Source organism: Ursus americanus, chromosome 3 (assembly GCF_024610735.1).
Source record: "Ursus americanus isolate L20-20 chromosome 3, mUrsAme1.1.p, whole genome shotgun sequence".
NCBI lineage: Eukaryota > Metazoa > Chordata > Mammalia > Carnivora > Ursidae > Ursus > Ursus americanus.
In genome coordinates, this window is record NC_142129.1 from 39,041,624 (window position 1) to 39,068,737 (window position 27,114).

General features: G+C 39.9%; 1 long non-coding RNA gene across 1 annotated transcript in view; it reads right to left on the bottom strand.

The window, feature by feature from the left end:
• Positions 1-27,114, bottom strand: part of LOC123789061 (uncharacterized) — a 1,398,020-nt gene that overhangs the window by 1,227,431 nt on the left and 143,475 nt on the right. Inside the window, exon 2 of the long non-coding RNA XR_006778655.2 lies at positions 16,541-16,685. This is a non-coding gene — a long non-coding RNA (uncharacterized LOC123789061). The remainder of the gene's footprint in view (positions 1-16,540; positions 16,686-27,114) is intronic.

The window sequence follows — 27,114 nt, forward strand, 5'->3', positions numbered from 1 at the left end:
TTTCTTTTAATGATAGGTGTGCATATTCAAAAATATTGAGGCCACTCTTCTAGAACAGAACAAGGGGTAGGAAGAGATCAGTAGAGAATAAAAAGCATGCCAATTCTTAATTTCCAGTGGATTTGCTCTGAAACGCTGACTAAGCCTATTTCCTAAGGAAACACTAATTCAAGCACATACACATTAATGGGATTGTTGTTTTCTTTAAAACCACCTTGTTTTGCTAATGTTGGCCCACCCACCTCCAGAGCCATTTTCCTGATGTGATTAACTTAAGAAATGTACGATGACACACTAGATTCCACGTGGAAATGCTGATTCACTTAAATAAGTGAGTAATTTCCATCTTACTTAAGTAGTTTAAATGCAAATGATCCATTTTATGTTTTGTTTCTATGTCTTCTCTTAGGATAAATATGCATATTATTTCACAGTGAAAGTAGAAAAGCTTCCTTTGAATATTAACAGCTCCTAACAGGGAAAACACCTGCCAGGACGGCCTCTTCATCTCTCCCCATGGTACAGCTGGAAGGGACATCAGAAATGAGCCCTCCCAGCCTCCTCATTTTACAGACGGCAAACTGGGGGCATGGCAAGATGAAGCTACATTAGCAAGACTGCACAGCTCAACAAGCCACAAAGCCAGGACCAAAGTCTTCCTGACTCACGGACCAGTCATTCTGCAATGTAAGGAGACAGAAGCAGAAACCCCGTGGTATCCTTAGCACGGTATCCTTACTCAAAAAATTAATTCAGATACAATTGCTTTTCCTGAAAGGACGACCTTCCATGGAAATAAAACCTAGGAAAGGAGGTAAAGAGCATGAAAAGAGGGAAAAAAATACCTTAGGATATAATGCAACCTTTAAATGGGGCTTTAAAGTAATGGCACAGCCGACTGTTTGACAGCTGGGAACAGTGCACATTTTCAGTCTTTGTACAAAATCTCAGCTATTCCCTGGGAAATGCTAGAAGATAAAGAAACACATTTATGATAGTTTTACCTAGCATAGAGAGTCTCCACTTGTATTTAAAATATACCAGAAAACTGTGTAGATCCTCTTTAATATGGGTAATCCAGTGACCCGGTGACCTTTCTTGGTACTCTATCTCTCTAGTGTGAAATTGCTTTGTCTTCGAATACACTTGGCACTTGTGAGCAGCAGAATTAACTGAAAACACTGCATTTTTCCAGTAAGTGATTTGCTTTGATTACGAAAGATTTCTTGGGGCACCTGGGTGCCTCAGTTGGTTAAGCGTCTGCTTTCAGCTCAGGTTATGATCCCAGAGTCCTGGGATTGAGCCCCACGTTGGGCTCCCTGCTCAGGAGGGGAGTCTGCTTCTTCCACTCCCTCTTCCTCTGCCCCTGCTCTTGTGTTCTCTCTCTCTCTCTCAAAGAAATACATAAAATCTTTAAGAAAAAAAAAAAAAAGATTTCCCATGAGCTCCTTACCAATCTAAGGTAACAGTTTTAAAAAAATACAGAATCTTAGAGATTCCGATTCACTGGGTCTGGAAACTAGCATTTTTAAAAAGCACCTCTGTGATTCTGATGCAGTAGCACACTTTCAAAAATAGTGCTTTGTAAGAACTCTTCCATACACCAATGTTAGAGACAATTCCCTTAGGAGGGAGCAAGTAGAATACCCCTACATGTGCTCCGTGCTGTACCTGCTTGATACTGCATAGGCAAATAATCTAATATAAATGAATTTTACGGGGCGCCTGGGTGGCACAGCGGTTAAGCATCTGCCTTCGGCTCAGGGCGTGCTCCCGGCGTTGTGGGATCGAGCCCCACATCAGGCTCTTCCACTGTGAGCCTGCTTCTTCCTCTCCCACTCCCCCTGCTTGTGTTCCCTCTCTCGCTGGCTGTCTCTATCTCTGTCAAATAAATAAATAAAATCTTTTAAAAAAATTAATAAATGAATGAATTTTACACAGTCAATGAAATAGACTTCTTCAGGGCTTTCCTAACCAAATCTAAATTTTGAGGCCCTTTTTGTATGTTTCAAATAGTCCCCACTTGTTAAAGAATAAATCACATAAATGAGCATCTAATAAAGAAAGCCTTTATATTGCCCTTCAGAGAAGTCTATCACAGAACTTGTCTTGAGATGGAAATGAGGAACTCCTAATTGGGAACTTTCCCCTTTTTCTCTTCTATCATATCCAAAATTCCTCACAATACCTGTTGTCTTCTAAATGCTACCTAGAAGAATCACATTAATCCATCAATGGCTATTAATGTGTAAATGGTAATGGACTTACCAGAACATGGGAGAAGGAACTAATGCCTTAATAAGAATTCAACCCAGCAAAGATCGCAATGAGATTCTAGGTTTGGTGCTCTGGCCTCGGAAGGCCTGCCTCGGAAGCAGCCAATTCAGATAGCCAAGAGAAGCACGAGGGAACTGAGGCCAAGGGAAAAAATGACAAGAAGAGAGGAAGGAGCTGCTAAGGATAAACGAAAGCTACTTCACAACCTTGGCATTGTCCTGACCTTGTCCCTTAGCCCTTTCATCTTGAACATTTATAACAACCCACCCTCCTGAAGGTGGCAAGCTGGAAGCTGCTTGCAAATCCAGTAGACCAGAATTTGCAAATCCAATAGACCAGAACTAAAATCCAAGCTCCAACAGTAACAGTGTGACCTTCTGTGTTACCTCTGTTCCTCTAAGTTCCCCATCTGGGGATAATCCTCAATGGGGATAATAATTGCTACCTGCGGAACTGTGAGAATTAAAGCAATGGGTACGTAAAGCTCCTGATACGGTGCTTTATCTCTTCCTCTGCTCCCCTGATCCTTATCTGCTCACTCTTCAGTGCAGGAAAGAAGAGAAGGGGAGGTGTTTCTCCCCAGTAACATATCTGAGGCATCTCTGAACTGGTTTCTGAGTTTCCTTGCAAGGATTTGTATCTTTTTACAAATTTTGCAGCATTTCCAGGGAAAAATAAACATCACTTCATGAATGTGAACTGATTATAGCTCATTTTCTGTCATTTCAGTACTCTTGTAGAAAAGGTGAATATACATTTGGAATATTATGCATCTTATGAAATAAAACAAAACCAACATTAATTCGTTGAGGCTTCACTAGGTCTGGCACTAGAAGAAATGCAAAGACATATAAGACACAGTTTCTGCACTAAAGAAGTTAACAATTGATTAGAGGCTCAAGGCAAGTGAAAAGTTTCAGAGACATAAAAAATTAAACAACAGCTCAAGACATAAAAGGAAAGATGTCATGAGGCAGTTCATGATTAATTTCAAAATGAATAGCACAGACAATAATTGTTATATGAATTTCGTGTATATATATATTGAGGAAAAATTTGAAGCAGAAATTGCTGGAAATTGGTGGCCTATAGGCTGAAATCAACCAGCAGGCCTGTTTAATTTGACGCTCTTCCTGTTTGTTTTTGTTTTTGTGTCATTTTTTTAAGAAGTTGCCAACATCAAAAATGAAGAGAATAATGCCTATAGTCCAGGGAAGCCTTTCCAGAATAAATTGGTTATTGTGGGAATTTAAAGGAAGAGGAACAAGAGAGAACATCCAATTACAGTCTTCCCCTCCATTAGTTCATTCACTTATGAACAGCATCTCTTTTCTATCTGGGCATTTCTAGCACTGAAATATATCCCCTGTCTTCCGTACTGTCAAAAATTCTTGTTAACAACTACCTTAAAGAGACTTACTATTTCTTGAGCTACCAAAGATAATTAAAATCATCAGGGTAAAAACCAGCCGTTCTTCCTCCCAGGTGATTATCAGCTTAGAGCTGGCTGCACAGGCTGACCACTTCATAAAGTGAACAAGTGGGTAATTAAATCCTCAGATCTGTAGGAATCCACAGGGACTAAATGGCAACAAGCAATTTTCCATTTGAGACATTTTGGGAATCGGGCCAATGAATAAACAGATATCTCAGATTTGATTCCAGCAAATACCCTGACAGCAAAGCAGGAAAATAAAAACGAAGAGCTTTATTCCCAGTCACTGTCTTTTTATTTAGCACCAATGTATTAGTAGAACATTGAAATGTTCCCATTTAAATATTCAGAAGCCCAGGATGGTTTGTTCTCCAAAAACTTTTCTTTATCATATAACATATGTCTATCCTTGTGGGCTTAATTGATATTTACTGCCTCAAGTTGCTTTCAAAACTTATTTTATTCATTGCAAAACATTCTGTGAACCAATATGTATATCAAAAAGATTTTTTTCATACGATGTGTTTCAAAGATGGTTCTACTCATACCCTGACTTCGACTGAGTAGTGCAGCATACTTTAATATCTTAATAACACTTTGGTCTCTGAATTTACCTTCTGAATTTTAATTGACAACCAGGAGAATCACTCCTATCCATATGCAATGTTAGAAGCAACGATTTGGAATAGGAGGAGGAAAGATAAATATTTTCTAACAGAGTAGAGCCACTTAACCATACACATCTTCCTCATACCCACCTAAAACAACTCAGCAGATAAAAAAATTAGCTTTCCAAAAATAAGACATTTTTTTTTTTACTTTATAAAACGTTCTGAGCGTGTCACATGGTACCCATGGACATTGCCTCTGTGTCTTGCACATAGTAGATATTTGATTCATTCACCAAATATGAATAAAATGACGAAATGAAACGATCATCAAAATCCGCATTTTATTTTCAACTTAATTTTCTTAGAAATGTGTATATTTTTATTATTTGAATATACTCTGTGTTGTTTAAGATCTTTTTTACCCACTTTTTTACCCTCTTTAAGAAAAAACAAAAACAATTCATTTTGGTCAAGCCTGGGGAATCTACAACCTAGTCACGTTTAAAGTTAGCCCTGAGGATATCCAGGAATCCGCTGTAAATTCTTTCAATTTATAGAGTTTCAGAGGATGAATGGCACTAGACCACTAACCTGGCAGCTCAGCCACTTGGGGTTATAATTAAACAGATTGCAACCTTTCATTAAAATGTTCATTCTTGTAGATACAGAGAAAAAAATTATGGAGATTAAAGTGACCTTTGTCATTGCATAACACTAATATATTTTCCACCTAACCTGCTATGGGGAAATGGACAAATAATAATAATAATGCGGTTGCTTTAAATGTGAAGTGGATGAGGCTCGGCCGCAAGCTGTCCTAGAGAGGACCAACTACGTCTCCTAAGGCACGTACAGTCCTGAAACTTGGACAGTGTTTAAATTAGATCCCTCCACTGGGCAAATCCGACCCTTTCAAAGAAACAACACTTCTTGCCCGACCCTCGTGTGAGTATAAAACAATATACAGCCACAGGCTCACAAAGCTGGCCAACAGTCCAATTGCTCTAGAGGATACGCGCTCATTTGGACAGCAGGGGGATAACCCAGGCCTCTAAAGCTCAAGCTTCTGCTTTGTTCCAGTCTCTGCGGCAACGTGCTCTACATCATAGAGCTGAAAACAGGGCAAATATTAGCTGGGTGTTCAAGGCGTGAGCTTAGAAAAGGGGGGATTTCACGGTGTGGCTTTTTCTCTTGCTGTGAAACCTCCTATTCAATTACTGTTCCCTCTTCAGCTCTGGCTTCCAAGCTTATTGCACTGAAACTCATCTTACCGACATCACCCATGACTTCCCAATTACAAAGTACTGTTGACATTTTTAGGCCTTTCTCGAATACACCTTTCTGCGGCATGAGCATTAATCCATCCCCCAGAGCCTCTCCCTCATGGGCCTCATGAACTTGCATGCCGGCTCTCCTTCTACCTCTGCTCCACCTTTTTCCATCTCCTTTGTAGACCTCTCTTTCTCTACCTCCTCCTAACAGACCAGTCTTTCCAGTTTTATGTTCTCTCTGGCCAAGGTTTTGTTCTGTCTCATGGCTTTACTTACAACTTATTCATTCAGAAAATCCACACTGGTGGCCAGGGGCTGTGGGGTGGGGGGATGAAGTGAGGGAGAGTTGTTGTTTAAGGAGTATAAAGTTTCATATTTGCAAGATGAAAAGTTCTGGAGATGTGTTTCACAGCAGTGTGGTTACACTTAACACTGCTGGACTGTACACTTAAGCATGGTCAAGATGGCAAGTTTTACGTTGTGCTATTTTTTCCATGATAGATAAATAGATGGACAGATAGATAGCTCAATCCCGATCCCAAGTTTAGGATAATTCTGGTTACGAATAGCAGAAAGGTCATCCTCAGCATAACGGCTAGCTCATTCCACAGGTTAAAGATAGTTGCACCTGCTCCAGGCTGCACATTCTCACACATCAATGGCCTTATGAGCATTAAGGAACTCTCCCAGCAGGTCCCAAAAGACATCCCTTTATTTCTCATTGACCAGAATTGAATCACCAGCCGCTTCCTAAGCAAATCACTGGCAAGGGAAATGGTTTCACTAGGATCAAGCTGTGAGGCAATCCTTGTTGAGAATGAGGTTAGTCTTACCTTCCCAAACTGTACAGAAGAGGCTGAAGACACACAGTCAGAGCTTGACCAGCAAGAAAGAGGTGAAATGCTACAGATTTAGTTGGACAACAACTACATCTGCTACACTGACCTCAACTTTGAGCAAGAGACCCATGGATACAACTGTTTCTAAAACATCAGCTCTCATATCAAACTTAACATGTGCAAAACCAAAGTCATTATCTGCATTCCTTCTTCCATGAGAACTCTTCTCGTATTTCCTATTACATTAGATAACACTTCCGCAAAACCAAAAGCCTAGTCAGAAACCTGGGAGAAATCTTCAGCTTCTTTTCTCTTTAGGAACAATCCCCAATTCTGGTATTTTTGATTCCCTACTTCATTTCTATTGCCATTGGCTCCAAACTCACCTCCCTGCCTTCTCACACCCAGTCCAACCGCTGAACTGATAGTAACCAGAACAATTAATCTAAAGCACAAAGACTTGGGACTCTCTTTAAGCATCATCTACAACAGGGGTTCTTTGGACTATGACTCCCCTGAAACTAGATGTAAAATTTTTTGCATATGTAAATATGTGAACTTTCTGGTAGATTATCCCAGAGGAATCCATGACCCACAAGGGCAAAACAAAACAAAACAAAAACAAAAAACTCTTTGGGCATAATGGACAGAAATGTAAAATATTCTTAAAAAATGAAAATATTTATTAGCATGGAATATAAGACCTTTTATATTCTGTTCCCTACCTACCTCTGCAGACTCATCCTTTACATCTCTTTCCCTTACATCTTCTGTTCCACTTAAACTACTTGCAGATACTCAAGTATACCCCTGTGCCTATGTATAGACCATTACTTCTTTCTAGATCATTTCTTCTGCCCTAATCCATTTAGCACACACCAACATATCCTTCAAACTCCAGTTTGTATATCACCTCCACTGTAAAGCCATTATTTATAGCCCCAGAACATACCACTTCCCTCTATGCACTTTTAGTCTATATTTTTTCATTTATGATATATTTGACATGTAATGTATGTTTACCTCTTCCCTCCATCAAATTGTGAGCTGCCTAAGGAAAAGATGGTGTCTCATTCTTTTTTGTATCCCTCTGTCCTAGAATAAATCCCAATACAACATAAGTGTGTATGAAGTATTTCTTGAAAGTAACAGTTTGAAAACACATATGCCTATAATTAATAGTGGGATTGTGGATAAACCTAATATTGAGCATTATCCTTATAACTGCTTCATTTCTTTTACCTCTGTCTGATAGCAATCGTCCTCAAATTTTAGTGTTCACCAGACTTAACCAGTGAAGTTTCTTAATGATAAAGAAGCTTTGAACCCTATCCCAGACTTACTAGGGCCAGAAACTCTAGAGCTGGAGCCCTGATACCTGCTTTTTAAATAAAAACATTGAGTAATGTATGGAATTGTCAATTCACTATTTTGTTGTATACCTGAAACTAATATAACATCGTATGTCAACTACACTTCAATCAATCGATCGATCGATCAGCAAGTTACCTACATGAGCATCATGCACACCAACTCCTAATGACTCCACCAAAGCCAAATGTTCTCAAGAATCGAAAGAAATCAGTTTCCATTCCGGGACAAGGATCAGAAAATATTCTTATTGTCTTCCCATTGTGACCTTAGGTAGAAGGTTCTGTCACTACTTACCACATCAGAGGTTAATCTATCTTAGTCATTGCCGACCTGCTTCCCTTGAAGTTCCAGAAGACATGTAAAAGGAGTTTCAGTCCTGGAAGTCATTTAGACAGTTCCAGTTGAAGAGCCATAGCAGAAAATTAATATTCCAGCTCCCAGAAACTTTATTTCTACATTTCTTCTGGGCATAAATAATTTGTAAATCAAATAGAATTGTTCTGGCTCTAGTGATTTTGCGTAATGACTCAAAGCATAGCTCACAGTCAGTATTATTTTCCTTCCATGTCCACAGAAGACTGACCACACTATTCCCCAAGCAACCCAACAGAGCCTCCAACTCACACTCAACCCCCACGCTCGGGCCCATCGGCCACTGAAAGACAAAAAGGTAAGACTGTTACACCATAAATCAGAAATGGCCCAGAAGATAAACCTGGCCAAAGACTTGAGTGCCTGCAGCGACCACAGCTATTTTCTTTTTGGTTGAGGGAGCAAGCACAACTCAGACTCTCTCAAAGTCTGCTAATCAAGATGGTGGTTCTTCTCTGATCATTTACTCTTTAGGAGATGGATCAGACATTGGTGTTTACTTATGCTTATAAGCCTAATTACTTCTTACCATATCTCATCTTCCCAGCTTTATTTATGGAATACTTACCTGGGTAAATAAATATGGCAGCCATGGATGTGTCTTACATTGCCATTCAACAGAACCTACTGTAGGAAGCATAACTGATTCCTAACTCTAGCTATTGTCCTTTGGATCCACCAGGCAATTATTTTTTCTCAGTATGCTTCTAGCCAATGACTTAGCACAATGCGGTATTAGATACCACTCATTTTTGCCTGCCATGGACTCCTCCAAAGGGCAACTTTTGCTCAGGGCTGAGACTCTGCCAAGGTTCCATTAAAGTTTGAGTCTTTTACTACCCAATCCTCCTTTCTCTCTTTCCTTTCATAGATGTCAGACCTTCATTGCAGTGTGAAGGCTCTGACTATTCTGCTCTCTCTCTCTTTATGCTTCACAGATGTTTACCCTCAATAAATCTCCTGCCTATCTAATCTCATCTTGGCTTCTAGAAAGACCCAAAACTAAACAGTGTTTGCTGTGTTAAAATCTGTCGCAATTTTTTTTTTTTTTTACAACTACTTCCATTAAAAGGTGGAGACTCAGGGAGCCCAGTCTTCCAACCATCCACACCAGGATGTCAAGTGAAAATACCTGGGAAACTGCTGACTAGTTCACCTGCCGGCTAAGTACCACTAAGTTATCCCCATCAAGACAATGGAGGAGCAGAAAAATCATGCAGCCAAGTTCTTGGCTGAATTCCAAACCCATAAAATTTTGAGATGAAGTCAAATAGTTGTTGTTTTAGACATTAAGTTTTGGGGTAGTTCTCAGCAGATTTTTTCTCTTGTTTAGTTGAGTTAAAAATCAATACCCTATGTACATAATTCCTCATAAAAGAAAAAGTTTTAAGACTTTATAAGAAAGAGTATTTTCCATAGTCTCTCAGGCTATACTTTTTAATGTAAGATTAGGTTTTATTCAAATCTAACCTGTTGGGTTCAATAGAAACTTCTTGTAATTTCAGGTGCTAAGAAAGCACCTTTCAAAAGCTCTCCTACCTATAGGTTTTTAATTCATTGGCTTATTTTTACCTTAACTTTATAGGGAACAACTTATTAATCTTCCAGTTAGTATGCAATTCTGTAAGACTTTTTTATGCTGAAAAGAGGTAGGTGGGGGGTGGAGAGTTTAGTGGGAAGCTTTTCAAAAAAACTGGGGCTGCTGAAAAGAGCATGCTGCTGAAGGCAGATTTGAAATGGAACACTGATTTTATTTTTATCAATAAATCCAGATAACACAAGGCATTACCATTCTCAAACACTGCAGATTTTGCTTCATTTTAACTGAATGTGTCTTGTGGAGTCTTGTTTTATTCTATAAAACAGAATGACAATTTCCTTTCCCCAGCCAGAGAAGTTAGACCTATCTGAAATCAATCTTTCAGCACAGCAAATACACTGTAAATTATAAGGCAATGTGTATACTAAAGCAAGTGTCGTAGTTAATTTTAACAATTTTTTAAAAGCATGTCAGGATTTTGATAATACCAGGGAGATGAAAATTTCTTACACAGCATGCCAGATCAGCACAGTTTTCAATTTGAGATTATAGGCCATTGACTAACGTGTCGTAAGGTTCACATAATATTTATGGTCTATATGCTCAAGAAATTAAAAGCATTCAATCTTGGGCAAGCTATACATGTGAATGACTAAAACAGAAGACCTGAAAATATTACGGTTGTGATAAATACATACCTTTACTAGATGTTTTGATTTATCTTCCAAGGAACCCAACACCTGCTTTAAAATCACAAAGCCATGGAAATTTTCTAATACCCTGGTGTCGCCATGTCCCTTAGAGGCAACTACAGTTCAGGCCATTTCAATACCCTTGTCCGTAAATTAACTGATTCCCAGAGCATAGGGCTGCATAATCTTAGCTTTTTACTTTATCTTTAAATGCCATTTTTTCTTTAACGTTGCTCAAAAATCCTTACTTTTTTGAAGCGTAAGTAATTCATTCGTACATACATATATCCATATATATCCTCTACTGGAAAAGGTAAAAAAAAGCAAAAAGAAGAAGAAGAAGAGGAGGAGGAGGAGGAGGAAGAAAATTGTTTGGCACAACATAACTTGTTTGATTTTTCAGGGAAGGGTGTTTGTTTGTTTTGCCTGTTAGTAGTTTGGCTGGTGATCAAGTTCTGGGACTGATAAAGACAGCTAGCTGGAAGTGCACAGATGTCCGGATCTGCATTCCTATCACTTTCGGGCCCCCTCTTCTGTCTTTTCACTGTCTTTTTTGCTGATCCCATGCACCCTTTTAGCTACAGCCGCCACCTCCTGGCAGCTGAGCCACCATCTAGCTTAGGACTCTAACCCGGACTTCTCCCCTAAGCTCCGCTCTGAATTTCTGCCTGCCTTTGTCACATCTCCACAGAGTTGTTCCCTTTACAACTCAAAAACCAATATTTTACTAAAGTTCAATAAGTACTCATGTAATCTAAAACCTGCATTTTCTGGATGTGAAAACTGAATCCGAGCATGGTTTACCAGGTTAATCTATAGCCACCTCTTGCAAACAAAGCCATTTCTCTAGAAAGAACCAATAAAGCCTAAAGTTCGTTCTTTGAGACGCCTAATAAAATCGAAAAAACTCTGATTTATCAAAACAAAAATAAAGAAGGCATTTAAAAAATTACCACCATCAGAAAACGATGATTTTCAGTTCTTGATTTTCCACTTATTCTTTATTATAGATTTCAGCTTTCCAGCAAAGTTTTCCATTTGTCATTAATTTTTCCTGAACACAATTTTTTTTTAAGATTTTATTTACTTAGGGGCGCCTGGGTGGCACAGTGGTTAAGCGTCTGCCTTCGGCTCAGGGCGTGATCCCGGCGTTCTGGGATCGAGCCCCACATCAGGCTCCTCTGCTGTGTTCCCTCTCTCGCTGGCTGTCTCTCTCTTTAAGAAAAAAAAGAAAAAAAAAAAAAGATTTCATTTACTTAGAGAGAGAGCATGAGCAAGGGTGAGAGGGGCAGAGGGAGAGAGAGAAGTAGGCTCCCTGCTCAGTAAGGAGCCCGATGCGGGGCTCGATCCCAGGACCCTGAGATCGTGACCTGAGCCGAAGGCAGATGCTTAGCCGACTGAGCCACCCAGGTGCCCCTCCTGAACACAATTTTTAAAGTTATTTTAAATTCCAATATCTGAATCACCTGTGGGTATTTTTTATTATCTACTCTTTCCCAAGGTGATACATTTATATATAATAAATCAGGAGAGTTTATAGAAAAATTGTAGAAGACCAAAAGGGTGATGTCATCTTTTTCCAAAGGGCTTTTCTTAAGCTTCTAGAAGGCAGTGTTGAGCAGGAGCAGGACCATTAACCCACTCAGGGCTTAAGCTTTGTCAGGCCTGATCTGTTTGTTTTGCCCTTACTCCTCGCATGTTGACATTTAGGGCTTTCAACTGAGAATCCGGGCCCATCCACCTGGCAGACCCTACAGTCCAGTTTTATCTCCCCCGTACCACCAGACTTCCCATAACTGCTTTTTGCTCAGCTTCTCTGACTCCTGGCCTGCACTGCCTCAGGGGCAAAAGTGGCTTAGAAGGTAAATCTCACTTCCCTGCAATTCTCTTTATTCTGGGATTATGACTCCTCAAATCCTGGCTGCCTTGGAAACCATACAATGCCTTCAAGCAGATGTTTTCCTATATTTTATCCAGATTTTCTAGTTGCTCTCGGCAGGAGGATTAGTTAGCTCCAAGCCAGTCCATCATAGCTGGAAGCCAGGATATATTCTGAAGATACTGTGAATGGGATTCGCTGACAAATTAGACGTGAGAGGTGAGTGAAAGGAACTAGTCAGTAATGATTCCAAGGATTTTTGTTTGTGTTTGTTTTTGTCCTGAGAAACCGTAAGAACGGAATTGCAAGTAACTCAGATGAGCAAGGCTGTGTGGAAGAGACAGGTTTTTGGAGAACGCTGATAAATTCAGCTTTGAGTATGTTACAAGCGAGACACTTACTACACATACAAGAGGCCATGCTGAGCAGGCAGTCGGATATGCACATCTGGAGGTCAAGTCCAAGATGCAGACGTGAATCTGCAAACCTTCAGCCTGTACGTTTTGGAGTTTACAAGGTAGAGGCTGAGATGTGCATACTCAGAGTGCAAAACAGTGAGCGTCAATCTTTAAAAGATGAAATAAGCCCCTTCATGAATCTTCTACACTTTTTAGCAGGACTTTCAGATTAGAATGACTCAAGTGCAGCAGGACAATGAGAGACACAGGGGCAGAGTCTGTGCTTACAAACAAATGCGACCGCGCTCCAGTTTCTCTAAAGGCAAACAAGCATGACTACTTGTCTTCGCGCTCAGGTAGGAGGTTTGGCAGCATTAGTTTCCCTTTCCACTCCCCGTCCCAACGGGCCCCATCCGGAGAGACGAGCCCAGCACAGAGAGAGAGGTGTGTATTAAAAGGGAAATTAGAGAGTACCAAAGGACTTGGGAAAGAGAAGGAAAAATGACGAGAAGGAAAAAAGGTGAATTAAAAACACCAGACACTTGAAAGCAAATAATTCTTGTGTTTTTAACATGTACTCATTTCTACCTGCTTATATTAGGAAGTCTAGGGGTGTTGTGCTTGAGTCTAACCTCAGTTACCTATAAGGAATACACAGCTTTATCATTAAGTAGCAGTGACCTATTATTTAACTTGTTAAACAGCTTTTCAAGGAAGAAGAATAAATGCTTTTGTAAACTTAAGAATCCCTACGTCTTGTTTTTGAAAAGTCATTTTTTCCTGTTGGCTCCCAAAACACTCTTACTTATCACTGCATAGACACTATCACCTTTGAGTAAGAATCCACCCAGGACAAAATCAGAATCACAAAGGTTGAGGCTTGGGTGGCTGCATGTTCTAATTTCCACAGATTTCAAAGCCTTGGTTAGGAACCGTGACAAATAATTTTTCACTTTTCCCCATTACTGACATTATCCAGTCACTAACTGCTATAGACTGAATGTTTGTGTCAAAATCCATTTGTTGACACCTAATCTCCTATGTGATGGTATGGGGAGGTGGAGCCTTTGGGAGGTGATTAGGTCATGAGGGCCTGACCTCATGAATGAGATTAGTGCCTTTATAAAAGAGACCCCAGAGAGCTCCCTCGCCCCTTCTGCCATATGAGCACACAGTGAGAAGATGCCGACGGCGAACCAGGTGGCTGGCTCTCGGATACAGAATCTGCTGAGGCCTTGATCTTGGACTTCCCAGCCTCCAGAACTGGGAGAAATAAACTTGTGTTGTTTAAGCCACCCAGTCTAGGGTCTTTTGTTATAGCAGCCTGAACAGACGCAGACACTGAATGAAGCGTGGTCCACATCTGTCACCCATCACTGGAAGCTACACTATCTCATGTCAATTTTGGATCACCTCAGAAGCCTCTGGTATCATTTTCCTTCTCTTGGTTTCTCCCTGACTTTTTGCCAGTATCCATATAAGTGCTAAAATAATCTTCCTAGAACATCATAAAAGCACATCACTCCCTGATGAAGAATCTACCTCGGTTTACTGCTGTATCAAGTTCCTTTTTTGTTGTTTTAATTCAAGTCTCCCTGAAATAGCACCATAATTCTCTATCCTTGTCTCTAATGTCAATCTCTCTAATGTGTCATATAACAAAAATTCAATCCTGTTTATATTTTATTTAGTTTCATAAAGCCTTCTTATGATTTATAATGTGCCGCACTGTTTGTGGATAATGTATGATGTAATTAGTAGCAGACTCTTAAGGGGTTGACTCTCCAAGTATTGCCATAAGGGCCACCTCAGAGAGTATTAGGAATATAGGCGCTTCGTGACCTAAGTGTCAGAAGACCAGAATTCTAGCTTCGGCTCTGATGGTAACCAGTTATGTGACCTTAGGAAGATCATTTTATCTCTTTGAGCCTCTGTTTTGTCATCTGCAAAACAGAAGGCTTATATTCAATTATCTCTCAGGTCCTTGTAACTCTAAGGCTTTATAAGGCTCTTACTTCTCATAAAGAAGGGTGAATTAATGACTAAAAATAAATAGCATTAGCTTATAAGTTAGTCATTTTATAGGAAATATGCATTTGTAACAACTTAATGAACTTTATGATACTATATTTAATAGATATATAAATTAGCAATGTATTCTCATAGAGATTTTTATTTGTTGTTTTTGTCATTTGTACAAAGCATTTTGGCTTGTGTTTATAATCTACAGCAGTCTACCTCTGACTGATGTGTCTGCTTTACACAAACTCTAACATTTCCAGACAATTCCAATTGCTTTGAATCTGCTCACATCTGGTCACAATAAAGATAAAGCTGCGATAACATTTCTAAAAATAAGTTAAAATTATCTGAGAAGCCAAAAAACAATAACCGTAATAATAGAGATTGCTACATCTGGTGAAAATTGAAGGGAACTGCTGCAGATTTCTGGCATCTCGGTCATTTTTGCCTCCAAACTTTGCTCAGACTCTCATCCACACAGATTACGTTGTAGGACGCTATCAGTACAAACCCATTATTTCTTTCAAGCTCGGGCTCAAAACTCACTTCACTAGCCCTTCCCTCTCAGCGCTCCTTTAGTCCTCATGAGACAGCAGTCAGGCTTAGCTCCACTTCACTCCCTATCCAGTTACGAACCCTCTCTCCCATCTTAAACATCCACACCAAAGCAGCACCACCACCGCCATCATCATCATCACCACTCTCCTAGCTGCTCAAGAAACACATCCTGACGGGCCCACTCCTCATCCTCCACCCCAAAATTCTACACCACATTTTGGATATATCCTGGCCTGTTCTTCTGGATTACAGATAGATTAAAGCAAAATACATTGATGATCAAACAGTAGCACATAGGTTAAAATGAAAATATATTTATTACAAGGTGCAGGTTATGGGGCATTTGATAGTGTAAAAAAAGGAAAAAAAAATCAACCAACCAACCAGACTTCTGCATAGTAGAGTTAGCTTTATCATGTATCAGTCTGATTAGAAGTCAAACCTTCCATCAAATGGAGGATGACCCATGGGATTCTTCTGATTGCTACATAGAAGAGAGAGAAACCATTTCGATAATGCTAATAGCCAAGTTACATAGGCGAAATAATGAAGTTTTTGAGAGATGGTAAATGGCAGTGGTGAAGGGCACCAGCTCTGGATTCAAGCTGTCCAGGCTCAAACCCCTTTGCTAATTACCAGCACAGAGACCTTGAGCAAGTCACTCTACGTCTCTGTGCCTAAATGTCCCAGGAATACGGTAGGGATGGCACTACCTCCTACCTCATGGAGTTTCTGTGACAATGAAGTTGTTCACACATATGTTAAGTGTGTAGAACAGAGAAGCATTCCCAATTGTTGCTGTTATTACAAGGTCCCTCAATTAAACACATAAAGCAGCCAATTAAGAACCAATAGAGGGCTGGTAACAAAACCCGCACTTAAAGTGTGAGTTTTACCAATTGCAAATGAAACAATTGAGAATTTTCAGCAATGAGTCAATCAATCCTGATTCAAGGAGGGAAAACACATGAAGAAGAATCTGGTGACACAGAAGAGGATCGTCACACACACACAGTTTTCAAAGAAAGACCCAGAACAGATCCAGCATAGAACATTCCTATAGCATCTGATTCTTTAGTTGCCATCAATAGCAGAATACTGGGAGTCCTAGTGGAGTTTTTCATACATATATGTAAAGAATAATGTTTATGGTTATTCAGTAGTATTATATTAATTAAATACAATTCATATATTTGGGCTCAGCTCCTCTCCTAGTCATTCTTAATGTTGTTGTTTGTAAAACCCGGGCTCCTAAGCAGTGAATATCTGTACCTTGTGATCCAAGTGCCTGGCACGGCTACAATGCTGGACCCGGGACGGACAGGCTGGGTGAGCAGCACTTCCTTCCGAATGGCGCCTTCAGGGGGCTATTCCTTGTTGTGCTGCCAGTTCAATTACATGATGCCTCTGACGCGTCCTATGAATTATTACAAAGGCATTTGAAAGCTTCACTTAAAGGAACAGGTTCAATCATTTCACACAGCCTACCTCCCTCCTTTCCAGACTCCTGCCCATGTACGACTCCAGCACATGCAGAGACAGCCAGCTTCTTGCCTTCTTCCTCCCACTCCTCCCCAAGGCTGCTCCGTCCACACCTCTCCACTCGTGAACTAATACCATGTCTTCTTCCCAAGACCGCTTTTCTTTCATCTAGGGAACATGGAGTGTGACCCCTCACTTTCTGCCTTTCTTACCCAAAAAACAGTAATTCTCTGTGATTTTCACTCTCTAATCTCTTTGCACATAATTTTCCTCCTTCTGTATCTTTCATTTAACAAATGATGTGCCAGACCACTAGTCATTAACTCAGGAAGATGTGTTCCCTCTCTTCATTCTATTTATGAGTTCAAAAGCTAGCCTAATCTTGATGATTTAATAATAGTGGTGACAACATATGTGTATTAAATAAAAGGAAAAATTAAGTTTTATCAGATATGGGGTATAACATTCTTATCTCAACTTCTTTATGGCAAGGACCCTGGAGCCTGATACTGGGAGAGCCCATCCTCACCAAACCTCATTCCTCCAACTTACTCAGAAAAGTATGGTGGTGATGTATCTTGCCAACAATACCCTTGGAAACTTGACTATTCTTGACGATGAGAATGATATGACATTTGTCCATGAGAAAGAGATTTTTCCTTTACTATGGCTGGTCCAGGCTATCAACTACTCTATTTGAACATAGTATCAGGGCTTCATGGCCTTCAGTAGTCAAGAAATATTTAATCCTCAAAGAAGACAGTAGGTGCCTACTTCATGAAAAGTAACAAAGGCATAACTCTGGGTGAGTATCTGGGAAAGGAGACATGTTTATCCCATAAACAGAGAGGACACGACTCAAGAGGAAAGCTCAGTACTATTATAAGAGCTATGCACATATTTTTAAAAATATTGGCAAAGCTATATTTGGAGAACTCTCAGGCTATCCATAACCCTACCTGCCTCAAGAGCCAGAAAACAGGAAAAGTTGTGATTGACGTTGGTGAAGATATCTGGCTGACCAAGAAAAACAGCACAACTGAAACGATGCCAGAAGTGGGCAGCAAACCCAACAAGCCACTGGACCCAATAAGTAAAAAAGCAACAGTCTGATTAGGCCAACGGGCAGAACACAGGGGTGATATGTATGAAGGACGACCACTATGGTCAACTTCTAAACTGGAAGCCATTCACTATGTTTGCATTTCTTCCTGATAATGCCAAGAGTTGGACCATATGGTTACCATTTCAGATAAGAGAAAACTGAGATTCAGAGAAATTGACTCACTTCCTTATGGTCATAGAAGCCATGAGGGAAACCAGTCTCCTGAAAGCCTGTGATACTCTACCTTCCCACTGTTATTACCCAGGACCCTGCGAAGAAGGGCAGCTCGGGGAGGGAAAAAGTATAAAGGAAGAATCACAGCAGGGAATTCACACCTGAATGAGAGGATGGTGAAGAAAATTCCTGAGAAAATAACTTGTTGTAAATGGCTGAAGCCACATCTTAAAAGCATTTATAGACACCTTAATATATAGTTAATTTAAGGATAACTATTGAACAACTATAGATAAGGTATTCTTGGGGTATGGATAAAAATGTCCAACACCTTTTAGTTAAGAAACTTTTGAAGAAAGCACAAAGGCAGGGCTACTTGGCCACATTAGTGCTCCAAAATTACGACAGGGAAGGCTTCATAGAGGGGTGACTCAACCTGAGTTTCATAAACTAGCAGGCATTTACCAAGCGGAGAGGTGTTAGGGAGAAAGAAGAATATAGGGATTCCCAGCAGAGGACATGCACAAAGGTACTGAGACCTGACGTGGCATAATCTGATTTATAAAAAGCAAACCACAGAAGTCTTCTTCGGTAAAATTTACATGCCTGAAATGCAGTTCAATGAATTTTGACACACATAATCAACTGTGTAACTCACACCCCAATCAAGATACAGAGAATCATCGCCCCCTAAAAAGCCCCCTTTGTGACCCTTCAATTCAATTGCTATCAACCACAGTCAATATCAGTTCTAACTTTTATCACTATGGATTTGTTTTACCTGTTCTTGAATTTCTTCCTAATGGAATTTTTGGTATGTATTCTTGTGTCTGGGTATCAACATAGAGTTTCTGAGCCGGGTGCATCAGTTACATTGCTTTTTGTTGCTGAGTAGCATTCCAGCGCATGGATATACTATAATTTGTTTACCTATTCAAGGAGCAGGTTGTTTGATGGCTAATGCACAGAATTTATATGGTGATGGGCTGGGAGTAATGGGAAGTGTATCTCAAAATGAACTTGAAAAAAAAGGACAAAAATCTTGGCATACGGCTCACTGAGGAATTTGGACTTTATCCTAAGGGCAACATGTAGGCATTAAGGAGTTTTAAAGGAGTGGGGTGTATAAATAATCAGATACCAATACCCAGCCTATCACTGAGGCCAAATCTCAATCTCTAATCAGTAATTACTTACATTTCACCTCAAGGTCTGAGTGTTTGTAACTGCCATCCAGAGTGGATACATTCCCTCAAATATCCCTCATTTTCACGTTCAGTTAACATATTTTGAGCATCTATATGTGTCAGGCCCACTATTCATAAATGCCACACACATCATGGTTCTTAAGGTTCCTGACATCTTCATTGCTCATGAGGGTACCTTACATCCGTGAGATCCACCGCTACGACACAGGCTGGCCATGTGATTCTGTTCTGCATTCTCCAGTTGCCTTGTAATAATGGGAGGATTTGATTCTGCCCATTCTTTTTGGAAGAAAACATAACTCTGTGATTGGAATTGCAGCTGAAAACAGGTCTCCCCACAGCACACACACAGTGTTTCAGTGGCTCAGAGGTATTAGTGTTTAAACATTTCATGTTCCGTCTCATATAAGCTACTGGTGCCAGTTGGACAACCAGTTGGCAATTGTCAGTTGGAATGGCAGTTTTCTGGACTATCCAATGGAAAGATTTTTCTGACCCTTTTGATGGGACTAGAGCCAAAAATGCATTCACACAAAATACCCTAGACTCCATTTGTCACAGGTAGTTCCAATGTAGGAAGTATAAAAAGAACAAGGGCCATCAATTTCTAAAGCTTTTGCGAAGATTCAAAATCATTTGCTTGTTTTATCCTCCTCCATTTAAAACTGCTTTTATTGAGTACAACTATTTCAGAAAAAATCAGATTTTAGCAAGTATAATTGATTTAATACAGAAAAATACTGCTCACTTATAGAGCACTACATGCTTCATAAAATGCTTTGTGACTCGAGTTTTATGTCAGGGAATTTTGGAAAACAGGTTAGCAGGTGATGCCAGACATTGTGGGGAGAAAAGAAAGAGAAATAGTAATGCCAGAGGAAAACAACTGAACAGACATTCCTGCCCCCTGGTCCAAGATGAAAGGTGAGTGATTTGCCAGCAGTGGGCCTCCCAGAATTCAGGGAACAAAGACTACAATAAGGACGGACTAAGCTCAGGGATCCCAGAGGAAACTGAATGCAGATTTCCTGGCAAGCAGGAGAAGCTGGGACCATGAATGCCTACAAACTGGAAGTGACCCACATGGCAAAGGCCTCTGATGGGCAACTGAGGGCAGAAAGACTCACATTTTGAAGACTGACTGTTTTGCTGGATTCTCTTCTCCCCATTCTCAGTCTATAGATAAAATGGTGTGTGTGTGATATGTGTGATATGTGTGAAACAGGATAATTTTAGTATATATTGTTTGGCCTGCATTCTCATTCCCTTCCTTTGCTTTGAAGCAGACAGTAGGCTCCATGTTTGTTTGTTTCAGGAGAAGTTCATGCCAGAGCAACCTGGTCTTTCTTTTCAGAAGCTTAGCACTTTGGGAAGGATAAGGTTTGAAATGCAAAGAATGTCCCGAGGTTGAATTATGAGCCTTTGGACTGGGAATGGTACTATAATCTGTGGTCACACAAAACTTGAAGGAAACTGAATCCTACCTGGGTCTTCTGGATTGACCAGGACCCCATAATCCAAGAATGGCACGGGGAAAGCAGAGCAAGCTGACTGAAAGAGTGAGGCAGGTTGGGAGGGTAGGTATATCAGTGGTTCTAATTCCCTAAGATCTCCAAGCAATCCCAAACCTTCAGAGCAATAATTAGGGACAGAAAGAACATCTGCACAACAGAGCCCTATAGTCTCCAGCCAAGGTGATGGGTGGAGGAGGTAGGACTGCTTTTTCAGTACAAAGTCCCTTTCAGACCACAGGTAGATGGGAAATACAGGCAGGACCACATGGATTTGCAATGGCTTGGTTGATTGTCACTGAACATCATTCATGCTCTTTTGCCCAGCAGTTCTTAAACCTCCAGGCTAAATTTAGTCTCTTTATAGTTAAAAAATTACTTTCCTCATCATTTTAACTTTTATCTGCAATATGGAACCATCAAAGACTTTTCCCTGAACTCCTACCCCCCAAATGAAGTTGTAAAACCATATAAACTTCTAATTGTGTTCCCTGATCTACGGTCTTCTCTCTGCTCCTGATTCAGTCTCTGACTCTTTAACTTGAAAGAAATCCCTCTTGCCTTAATCCCACTGGAGTTCAGCTTTGAAAACAAAACCCATGAAGCCCTCCCACAAATTGTTCAAGACAAAGGATCAGGAGACCTCACTATTTCCTTGAATAGAGAGGAAAAGGAGTTTTTCTCATTATAATATCATTATAAAATTAAGATTCATCGGGAAACTGGGAGCAGAATAGGTACAGTTTCCTCATTTCTGAAATGTTAATTCTACTGCATCTAACATCTGTATTCTAGGCTTCTCTCCTTCCTTGGGCTAAAAGTACAAAGAGCCTTTTATGCTCCAGTCAACACATTTCTCAATCTACCCTCCTCACAATGGACATTTCAGTCATGCCTATGGTAGAAAGACAACCAGTGGACCACCAAGGCCAACCCGAGAACTTGGTAATATATGTGGAACCTTGCTACTGTAGATGAAAGGGAAGTCACAGGGCTGACCACACTCACATCCCAGCCAGGAAAGAGGCAGCCGGGAAAGAGGCAGAACAAAACTTCCATTGCCCTCCCAGGAGAAGCAGTAATTTCATGCACAGTCTCACCAGCCAGACTTCCTGAGTGGGGAATCCCAGCTCCATCAGGATTGTGTGCCTTTGATAAGGTACCTGGCCCCTCTGTGCCTCAAACTCCTCACTGGCAGAGTGAGAATATGAACAGTATGTTTCAAGTGTTGTGGGGATGAGGAAGTCAAAATTTACAGATACCCATATTACAGCAAGAAGAGAAAGCTGAGGGGAGAGGACACTCCTCCCCTGAATGTTCACACACTGCTTGTGCTTATGTCCCATTGGCAGGAATGTATTCACAGGGACACATCCTGTAGTCAAGGGAATGTGATCTTTATTCTGAGAAGTCACGAGCTAAGACTTGGGGCATTCTGTTTCTGAGAGAAAGGGAGAAGAAGTATCAGAGAACAATTATCACTTTGTACCAGAGATATCTCTTAAAAGACTGAGTTTATGAGTGCAGATTCATTCCTGCTACATAAGCTTATTTCGTCTCCTTTAACACCCTGTATGATGTATGAGGAAAAGATGTTGTTTTTCTCCAAAATGATAAGAACTTCCACAAGATTGGGAGAAGATATGCTAACGAAGGGGGTATTCCTAAATTTAGAAATCTTACCTCCTACAAAAGAGTATGAGCAAACTAAGAGTTACTCAAGATTAATTTCATTTGATGCCAAACCTAGCTTATATGGTGGACAGGACAAGCACTATAATCCTGACTTTATAGATTAAGAAAATTGAGGTTTCTTATTCATACAAAACTTGGTCTCTTATCCATGACTCCCGACCACAAAACCAAGTATTCTTTTCATTAAACTAAGTTTAGTTTGTAGCCTATCTAAATAGCTAATCACTATTTACAGCACTTTTTTACAGGAAGAAATGGCTCCGAGCAAACAGTATTATGATAAAGTTGTATTTTAGAAGAAGGGCATCTGAATTCTCTTCTCAACCGACTGCTACTTAGCTTGTGTCTTGGACAAGTGAGTAATATTTATGTGCTTGACTTACCAGATTGAAAAATGTGAAAGCTTTGTAGCTTTACTCTTAGTTCTATATAATGTGTCACCAACTACAGTATGAGCTATTCCCAGGCAAGAATCTAGCCCTTGTATAACAGACGGAAAACCACCTGTCACTGAGCATACAAAAATAACTCTATACTATGTGATCTGTTGGACTAGATGACCTTGAAGGTTATATGGAAAAATGTTTGGATACCCACAAAGCGTCAAGAAGCATTGAGTAAATGACTGGTGAATAAGTCAAAGCACCTCCGATTTATACTGTTTAGTGAATAAATCATTTGATACTTGTGGCAAGTGAACCAAAAGGAAATTGAGATATTCTAGGAAGCAAGGTGAATCAGACAAGAGTCTGGAAAAAAAATTATTTTTTAATGAATTTAACCGCTGGTAATTAGGATTGGCAGTAGAAATTAGCATAAACACACCATCCAAATGATAATGCAACTAGAACATTGTTATAAATTCTTAATGCCTCTTTTAAGAATAGAAAATGACAACTCATCAAAGAACAATTCATCGGGGTTCACCCAGCACTGACCTGAGCGCTTCATTGCTCTGAACTGTGGAACCCTTTCCAATTTACCAGGCAAAATGCTTAGAGTGGAGAAAAGAGAATTTTCATACATTAATAGTCTAGATTGGTAGGTTTCAAAATTTCTTGGCTGAAGAAAATTGTTCCATTTTTCAAAGGAATTAGCAGGCAGAAATCCAATGTAATAACAATAATACTAGCAATAACTAATATTTATTATAACTATGTGCCAGGTACTATTCTAAATATATGTATTAATATATTTAAGCCTCAGAGCATTACACAGAGATTGGTAGTATTATTACCCCCAGTTTACACCAGATGAAGAAAATTGGTAATACTGAGATTAAGTAAATTGTGGAGATCACCCAAGTTGTAATGGAAGGAGCCAGGTTTCAAACAAGTCTACCCCGGAGCTCAGTTATATACTCTTTGCTTCCATATATAGCAGAGCTGTCTGGTTGGAAGTGAATGGATCTGAAGGACCACTCCCCAAGGGCTGCCTACTGGTCTAAATGAAATCAGCCTTCAGAGCATCTCATATGTAGATATCGGGGAAAGTACTCCTGAGGTTGCCCTTGAATTTACTAAACGGAAGTATCTCCTTTACAATTTACTATTTTTTAATATTATCTGACCCCTTTCCATTTAATTTTCCAGAGTCAGCTCTAAGATATAGTCATGTCTGAGTGAGACACAATTTTTTCAAGTCTCTTTTCTGGAACAGAAGTGCAGAAGTAAACAGGAGATTGTCCGTAAGGAAAATAAGTTTCAGAGCAGCCACATGTAACTACAGTGGATATCAGCTGATTGTGGTCAAGCAATGACCCATGGAACTCCATCCTTTACATATTCAAGAGATGACCAACAACAATAGTGGTCAGAAGGATGTATAGAGAGGGAAAAGGTATGGTTTCCATTTCCATGTAGTGAGTGTTTCACCTCAGTCTGTTTCTAGGCCAGGACTTGCAGCTTTAATCATGGTGTACTCTCATACGAATGCCAGGCCCTTCTCTCATTCTGACGCCCTATTTTTTTTTCTTTCTCTGTTGGATGAAGTAGAATATATCCCCAAGTCACAGACCCTTGGTCTGCAATACATGCAAGTGACCAAGATCGACTGAGGCAAGAGAGTATGACCAGCAAACCATTATCAAAATTCAACTACCCTAGGAGACACTCAAGCATATCACCCTGACTGCACATCAGTATGATACTGTCTTGTTCAAAAGGCGGCATAATTTTGTATCCACAGGAACACAGACCTCAGATAATAGCAAAGAAACTTCCACATGCTTTAAAAAATCCTTCTTGGGGCGCCTGGGTGGCTCAGTCGTTAAGTGTCTGCCTTTGGCTTGGGGCGTGATCCCAGGGTCCTGGGATCGAGCCCCACATTGGGCTCCATGCTCCACTGGGAGCCTGCTTCTTCCTCTCCCACTCCCCCTGCTTGTGTTCCCTCTCTCACTGGCTGTCTCTTTCTCTGTTAAACAAATAAATAAAATCTTTTAAAAAATTAAAAAATAAAAAATCCTTCTTATAACTCGATTCAGTAAAAGGGTATCCAGCCCCCAATCTGTTCCTGGCACCAGTCATACCAAGATGACAGCGACACAGCATCAGCCTGTCAGTGTACTACAGTAATCATGATCATCTTTGCTCATTTGTAAACTTAATTTGTCAACCACTCCTCTCCTACCGTGGGTGAAAGTTCTCATCAGTGAAAAACTCCACGGCCTCTCCTGACCCGGCCACAGTAGGAAGGAAGTACTCATTTCAGCATCACAGAAACAGCCTCAGAGAGCAAGGAGTTCCCAGAACAGGCCCAGGCTCGGGTTCACTCCCTGGAAATTTAATCAACTTTGTTAGCGCGTGTGAAGAATCCTAGGGCACTGACCACACATCACAATCGTTGTCTTGCTTTGGTACTTGTATTATGAAGGTTTTACCGGCTGGATAAATTGGCTGTTCCAGAAGAAAAATCCTCTATATGAGGGAACAGTGTGTAAGTGGAAAAGATGTGACAGATGATGGTATTGAAGGAAGATCTTTTTTATGTCCAAATCTGAAAATTCTAGTTTATACCAGAGAAATGGACAGAAAGATAGAATACATGCACCAGAGAGAAAATGAGATTTCCAGCTCTAGGCATCAGTTCTTTACAAAAAGTTTTAATTATTAAAAATCTTTTCAAAAAAGATAAACAAAGAACATACATAGTTCCAAATAACACTAAATTTAGCTTAGAATTTTGAAAGCCTATTATTTAGATAAGCAACTAGATTACTATTCCTGCTGTGATCATAGATCATAAAATATGCAAGTGTGAGACTTCTATGCTTCACTGATTACCTTTTCTTACATTTATTTTTAATCTATTTTATTTTTTTGAAGAAAAACAGATGCATGTACAGCCCTTTGGTGAAGTATGACTACCACCGTATCAGGAGTTCATTGGAAAGTTTATAACTGATCACAATAATTTAGTAGTACTTTTTAAAAAAAATTTGATAAAATTGCTGCACGACTCTAGAATGCACAGAAGTTGTGCAATTTAGTAGTCATTACAAAGGAACATAAAAAATAAAGTACCCATTTTTCCCAAGAGAAATGGAAATGCAATTTCCTAAACAAAATCTATTCATGTTGGAATTTTTATTAGCTTTCTGTAATGGAAAGGCTATTAAATATATATTGTTTTGTGCTACTGAATAGTTTTCACATCTTCTGAAGTGAAGACAAGATCAGTACTGCATCATGAAAAGTACCATCCACGCATTGTAAGCTCCAGTTCACAATGCAATGGGCTGGATAAGGCAAAATAAATTCCAAAATCTAAATAGGGCAAATGTGTTAAGACGAATGATAGCTTTATTACTTACTCCATAGATGCCACAGAAAGGAACACAAAAACCTAAGATTTGAAACTAGCTTTTACTGAAATGGTCCTTAGAGCCATTTATTTGAAAATGTAATGACATCTAGTGGCAGATTCAGCTCATCACTACTGTGTACTCGGAGAGACCTTTGGCCAGCCACCACTCAAGAACATTCCAAAAATAGGAAAATAAATCTGGCATTTGGGGTCAACATGAAAGACGGAAAGGTAGTTTTCAACCAAAGGTACTATTTCAACTAAAGAGCAAGTTTTCATTTAATAGTCAAGGCTGACAAAATGAGCATAAGATAGCTATTTGAGAGAGGGAGGATATTGTTCTCTCTCCATATTCCCACGTGTTAGTGCTCCACATGAACCTGAACAGAATTTTCTAGAGTCCATTCCATCACTTCAATGAGGGCAATTAAATTAACTAAACCTTATTAACGTCTATTCTGGTAACATATGAAAATGTCTACTTGTTCAAAATGATGGGCAAAAGTATGGTCTTGATCCAGCCCCACTTCAAGTGAACCACAGAGCTTCACCTATAGTATCCTATCAACTTTCCCTCTCGTCTCGAAGGAACTAAATCCAGTTAGATCCCCTGAAAGCATTTACTGAGAACTTACAGGCAGGTTAAGGATCCTTTCTTCATACGTGCCTGCTTAGACACCACAGGCTTACATGGACAATTTTTCTCTTCAGAAGGATATGCTCCATTACGTGAAATATTTAGGCCAACTTTAACACCTAAAGAATCCTCCACCGGGTGTGATATAAATTAGAAAGTATTGGGTTATTTGTGGAAATGGTTTGAGAAAGTTTGAGATTTCAATAAAAGCTCCATTCCCACGGAGTTAT